The sequence below is a fragment of the Canis lupus genome, chromosome 23, assembly GCF_011100685.1.
Source record: "Canis lupus familiaris isolate Mischka breed German Shepherd chromosome 23, alternate assembly UU_Cfam_GSD_1.0, whole genome shotgun sequence".
Classification (NCBI taxonomy): Eukaryota; Metazoa; Chordata; class Mammalia; order Carnivora; family Canidae; genus Canis; species Canis lupus.
In genome coordinates, this window is record NC_049244.1 from 119,535 (window position 1) to 126,659 (window position 7,125).

Below are 7,125 nucleotides of genomic sequence, written 5' to 3' on the forward strand. Positions count from 1 at the left end.
AAGCAAGTGCCCCTGCTTGTGTGAACTGCCGCCAGCCGCCAGCCGCCGGGGTAGCCTCTTGCCTCAGTCCGCGCGGCGACCGGTTTGGGATTCCACCTGGGACACTCAACAGCTGTGAGCCAGCGCTCTTAGTGCATTTCCTTTAGGACGATGCAAGAGGGGATGAGAATTTCACTTTTGGTGTTTGAACTACTTTAAGGAAGGAGAAATTACTGAATGGATAGGCTGAGGAAGCCATAATGTGAAACCTATTACTTAAGGCTATCTTGCATATAAAATGAAAGGCAGTTGGTTGGCAAATTTCTTTTACTGATGCACACATTAAAATTTTTTTGCAAATAAGTGGGATCAGGGGTGCCTGGGTGTCTGAGTCAGCTAAGCGTCTGCCTTCACCTCGGGCGGTTTTCCCAGGGTCCTGGGATCGAGTCCCTGCTCAGCAGGGACCATGCTTCTCTCTCTCCCTCTGCTGCTCCCCCTGCTTGTGCTGCCTCACTCTTTCTGTGTCAAATAAATAAATAAAACCTTAAAAAAAAATAAGTGGGATCAGTTGATTATTTTAGACTCTGAGAGGATGAAGGAGTCATTCCGGAGCTTTGGCACAGGTTTCCATATAATAGTGGGTAAAGAATGGGAAGGAATAATAATGTTGAGACTAAAGATGTCATAGTGGCTATAAGGGAAGGTTTTTGTTTTGTTTTTAAAAGAGATTTATTTTGAGGGAGAGAGAGAACGAATGGTGGAGGGAGAGGGAGAGAGCATCTCAAACAGACTCTGTTGAACACTGAGCGGTTGTGGGGTTTAGATCTCACAAGCATGTGATCACACCTGAGCTGAAACCAGAAGTCTGGTATTTAACTGCATTACCTAGTTGCCCCAGGAGGTTTTTTCCCCTTAATATTTATTTATTTTAGAGAGAGGGAGAGCACCTGCATGTGCTACACAGGCACAAATCAAGGGAGGGGCTAACAGAGGGAATCTTCCAGCAAACCCCTTGCTGAGCAGGGTCCCTGACGGGGCCCATCACGGGGCTGGACACCCTGCTCCACAGGGGCCTTGATTTCACAACCCATGAACGTGACCTGAGCTGAAACCAAGAGTCAGATGCTTCTTGGACTGAGCCACCCAGGCGTCCCTATAAGGGAGTTTTTATGCAGAGGAACACGGACTTGATCCTGTGGAAAAGAGAACAATTCAAAAATTTTAAATAAATTTGCAAGACCTGACTCCATTGTTTGTTCTTTTGTTTCTGATTTTGTTGAAAAATAGCCCTGGCTATTGGGTGCAGAATGGTTAAGGGACGGGCCGCGATGGGGAAAGTGCTTCAGATCAGAGGCATGGAGGCTGGTGTGAAAAAACAGATGAAAGGTCATGCAGACCCTAGTTTTTGTGATCGGTATTTATTGGTGAGTGAGTATGGTGATCAAACAAAAGTGGTGGTACATTTCATAGACGAGGAAACATGGGATGAGAAGGGGGAGAGATTGATTTAATTTCAGACATGTTAGATTTGAGATTATTATGGATCCTGGAACTAATTATGAGTAATTGGCAAAGGGATGCTTCTTTTGACTTTTAGGGTGTGGTAACTTGGAAAATCATATTTACATAAACAGTTTTTAGCAAACTTCTTTGAGACATTTGATTCATAAAAGTTGCAAAAATTTAAAACAGATTCAGTGTTTTCCTGTAAAGCATCTTTATGAAATTGGCATGTTTCAACCTCAGAAAGAATTGAGAAGCTGGCTGGGATAATATTAATGTCAGACTCTACTGTTACCTAGAAGAAAGGAACAAACTTATTAAATCTGTCAAATCTTAGTTTTCTCTTAAAGTTTTTATGTTGGAATTAAAGAAACATATACAATCAGTATATGTAATCAGTATTTATTAATTGGATGAGTGTTGACTATTTTAAATTTGTACTCTGTATTTAAAGAGGAATGTGAAAGTGAACACTCTTAAATAACAGAAACAGGATGGAGAAGTGGGGATGAGATCTATAACTTCTGAAGAAGTTAGGATCATGTGTATATATACGGGGTTCTATATACATAGGGTCCTAGATATAATCCTTCTATCTATCTACCTATCTCATCTTGGTTCTGTTTTTCTGGAGAACCTAATTCAAATTATTTAATAAAAATGCTAAGGTGGCACTGAAAGTTCTGTGTTTTTGAAAAAAGGTGAAGACAAGTTTACAACTTAGACCTTGGAAGATCCAAGCCTAGACTCAACAGTGATTGACAATAGTTGAAATTTAAAGAAGATCCATTACCATTCTGAATAGAAGTGGTTCCATTTCATTTAAACAAATTTAATGTTTGTGTTATTAGAATTTCATATTTTCAAAGAAAAAATAAATTGAAGAATTGTAGAAATATGTGTCACAAGCTTCTTTTGTGTGTGTGTGTGTGTCACAAGTTTCAGTGGAAGTATTGGTAGTATTTGGTAGTATTGCTACATCAGTTAAAAACCTGATGTCATGACTTCACAGGTGGTTGGTCTGCCCTTGGGAGTCAATAAATAGACTTAAATTGGGAAAAGGAGAAAGAAGGGGTCTATTTTAAAATCAGTGTGCAGAAGTGACTGGATAATTTCATTTGGAGGAATAAACTTCTGCTTACTCTATTTGAGGACAAGGATTTATCAAGTAAGAATTTTCATATATTTTCCAAATAACTAAGAAAATACTTCCAATATTTACGCAGAGGTATTGATTAAGTAGGGTCAGATTGAAAACAAACTACATAGCTATTAAAAGTGATTGGTTAAATAAATAATTGTGGAATACTACACAGTCATTGAAAATGATGTGTTGATCTTTATTTTTTTGAAGATTTTATTTATGTGTTTGAGAGAGAAAGACAAGAGATAGCAATCAAGATAACACCAGCAGGGGGGAGAGGGAGAGGCAGGCTCACCACTGAGCAGGGAGCCTGATGTGGGGCTCCATCCCAGGACCCTGGGATCATGACCTGAGCCAAAGGCAGATGCTTAACTGACTGAGCCACCAGTGCCCCTGTTGATCTCTAATTATGACATGATGTGATACTGATCAAACCTATATATGAAATTAACATGTACTAATAATTTGCATCAGTTGTGCTGTTGGAAAGTATCTTTGTGAGAACATTTAGGTCAGAAAGTAAGAACTGGTGAGATGAATGGAGAGAACTGAAGAATCAAGAGTTGTTTCATCTGCCCTGCATGATGCCATGGGAGTAGAGAAAATGAAGGGAGTGAGAAGACACAAGGTTCAGTGAGTTGTGGGGCAGGGATTGCTTGCAATCCAGGGCCAGTGCAAATTTTTCAGCAGTGGGTTTACTGAAAGTCCGTTTGGGAACTTGGATGTCTGATGAGTGATTTCAATGTTGGTATTATTCTTTTTATTATAGACTTTTCTGCTAAATCTTCAGTAAAGTCAACTTTAGTCCCAGATGCTTGTGTAAAGTAGGCTTTTGATTTTGTGGAAACGAAAGAATAGTCTGAGTTTGACATGAGACGTGGAAGAGAGTATATAAAGACTGGAGGGAGGCTGGAGGCAAAGGTCCTTAGGAGAACAACTGGGAATTCCAAGAAGGCGTCTGTACAAGGTTCATTGGATTTGAGGGTTAAGGCAATGGTATTTAGATCTTATGGGGCAAGGAAGCATTAGCTGCCACTCCCTGTGATACATAGCATTGACCAGACAACACCACATGCATCAGTTACCATCGCCAGGGGAAGACTCCAACTGCATGGAAGATAGCAAAGATATGCCAGCCACCAGGAACAGAAGCGCAGACACTTGTGCCTGTTACACCTTGGTGTTGGTGTTGGAGTTGCTCGGGAAAACACGATGCAGTGGAGCAACGCTTTACTCAGAAGAGACAGAGCAAGATCAGCTACAGTGGTTGGACATTCGTCCCCCAAGGCCAGTGGGTCTCTCTAGGCAGCTGATGCAGGCAGTGTACCTAAATGCACTCTTCCTGGCCTGTGCCCTCCCTGTGGAGGACAGTAGTAGCAAGGGGGTTGGCTAAGCGCAGTAGGACGCAACACTTAGGCAGAACAAAGGGGCATATATTGAACTGAAGGGGAAAGCTATGTCTGTACAAGGTGACCAGCCTGGGCCGGGAGGGCCCTATATCCCTTGGCCAGGAAGCGTTCCAGGCCCAGTGTCCATTCTTAGAGACCCAGTGGGTCAAAGACTATACTCATGAGACTGGCTTTTCCCAAATATGGGTTACTTTAACTAGTGCTTGTTTGTACAAGCTTGAGGCTACACTCAAGCGTGCATATACATTCACACTTACAATCAAAAATATTAAAGCATTATATGCCAATATGTAAGTAAAGTTTGCTTCTGGGATGTTGGATTTAATTTTCTTCTTTATATTTTCTTGTGTCTCATTAATATTTTTTTACAATAAATGTTTCTTGTTTTTGGAGTCAGGAAACAAAGATACTTATATTTTCTAGAACAAAATTTAATCATGCAGAAGCTGAGCTTTGCAGATCTTTTCAAGAATAGAGCAATATCATGATGCCATCTTATGTATTCTTTGTAAATTCTGCATGATATTTGATATGTATTAGAAATGCTATGTGCATGGCAGGGCTTTTTCTTTTTTTTTCTATTTCTCTTGTTCCTTTGCTTTAGACAGGTAAATTACAGCTTTGGAAGGGTTTATGAGGTGGATGGTATCTTGCTCTTTCAATCTGTGCTTTTTCTTATGGTGCTGTCCCCTTTTCCAGATGTCTTCTTCCTCATCCTTCTAAATACACTTTGAAAGTCACTCCCTTCTTGGTAAAGCTGTATCCAGCACCAGTAGTACTTAATTGCTTTGTCTCTGCCCCCAAGATACCTCATATATACCTAAAAACAAGGACCTTACCACATTACCGTGTACTTATTCTTATCTACAGCTATTTTCTCCATTAGACAATTAATATCAAAAATTGCCATTTCATTCTTTGTGGAAGGACTGTTGATGTGGCCAAGATATCTCTAAATTTTCAAGTTTACTTCTGGCCCCAATTTCTTGCCATACTGAGTTTGATGACAGATCACCTTGACCTCTCCTGTGTTCTCTCCCGAATTACACAGGGCACAGGACAAAACTTTATTGTTTTTTTTTTTAATAATAAATTTATTTTTTATTGATGTTCAATTTGCCAACATACAGAATAACACCCAGTGCTCATCCTGTCAAGTGCCCCCCTCAGGGCCCATCACCCATTCACCCCCACCTCCCCGCCCTCCTCCCCTTCCACCACCCCTAGTTCGTTTCCCAGAGTTAGGAGTCTTTATGTTCTGTCTCCCTTTCTGATATTTCCTACCCATTTCTTCTCCCTTCCCTTCCATTCCCTTTCACTATTTATATTCCCCAAATGAATGAGAACATATAATGTTTGTCCTTCTCCGACTGACTTATTTCACTCAGCATAACACCCTCCAGTGCCATCCACGTTGAAGCAAATGGTGGGTATTTGTCATTGAAACTTTATTGTTTGTTTGTATTCCTCCTACTTAGCACAGGGCCTGGCACGGAACAGGTTTTCAGTTTGAGTTGCATGCACTGAGGGCAAGCGCTTAGAGTATGGCACCCAACTTACTCAATCCAGTCCTAGCCCTAAGGCTATTCTATTACATGAACCCACAAAACAGATTTAGGATAGACTAAAGTATAAGTAATAGAATGAGTATATATTTTCGAGATGGGGAGAGGGGAGATAGGACAGAGGGAGAGAAAGAATCTTAAGTGGGCTCCATGCCCAGCACAGAACCCAGCACCTAGCCTTAGGTGAGGCTTGATCTCATGACACTGAGATCATGACTTGAGCCAAAATCGAGTCAGATGATTAACCCCCTGAGCCACGCAGGCGCCCCTCACCAAGAATATGTATATATTTAAAGATTTTATTTATTTATTCACGAGAGACACACAGAGAGAGGCAGAGACACAGGCAGAGGGAAAAGTAGGCTCCCTGTGGGACTTGATCCCAGGACCCCTGGGTCATGCCCTGAGCTGAAGGCAGACGCTCAACCACTGAGCCACCCAGGTGCCTCACCAAGAATGTTTTAAGTATAGTTACATGATTGATGCTTTAAATAATTCATATTTATTAAGAATGAGTATATGTGTTAGTTATACCATCCCCCTCAACATTGATATTTGTAAAAGAACTGATATTTTATCTCTCTTGTATGATATTCACTTTGCAATACATTTAGGACTGTCCCATCTGTATTAAGTTTAACTTCAAAAATATTTGGGATCTGTTCTGTATCCAACTCCAAAAGAAAACTGCTCTGTCCTTCTACTATCATCCATTATTATTATGTTTTCTGTGATGCATTATACCATGTGTAACTAATATTTTAGAATCATAGAGAAGCATCTGCTTCTGTTTTAATGTCTTGATAAAAGTGTTGTTGTAAATACTGTGGCTGTATAAGATTCCTTCCCTTAAAGAATCTGTTTTATTTCACCTGGAAACTATTTTAATTCTTAAATCCTTCACCCAGATGCTGCATCTAGTAGATGAAATGCATAACTTTTAATCAACTTCTTTGTTAATTAGTAGTGGAAAATATGCAGCATTACATTTTTAAGAAATAGTGTTAAAATTCCAAGATAAACAAAAAGCCAGGGATATAATGTTTACTCCTGTGCCATACAATTAACCTTTTAGAAAGAAGTGTTCATATTCATTTAATTACCCAAGTCCTGAAAATCATACTTCCCAGGCAGAAATAACTGGTTAGGGCCGGCGGGGAGTACTGTTCAGGCTGCCAGGGGACCATTCGGAGCCTGGAGAGCCCCCCCCGCCCCCCGCGACCGGGCCTCGCCCCTGGCCTCGGTGACCCCCGGAGGACACGCGGGCTTCCCCTCCCCGGGAGGCCCCATATGCCGGCGGGAACACGGGGCGCTGGGGGGGCGCAGTCACTCTGGCTGGGTTATCTTCAGTTTATTGCTTTCATGTTGGCGGCAAGGGGACAAGGATGAACTTAGGTGCCTCTCCCCGGCTCCCCTTAGTTTCGCAGCCTGTTGGAGCTGGAAGTGGACCTTGACGCGGCTCTTTGTAACCTTCACCGTGTGGGTAAAAAGTCAGTTTTATAAATGGTAAACATGTAACTCCAGG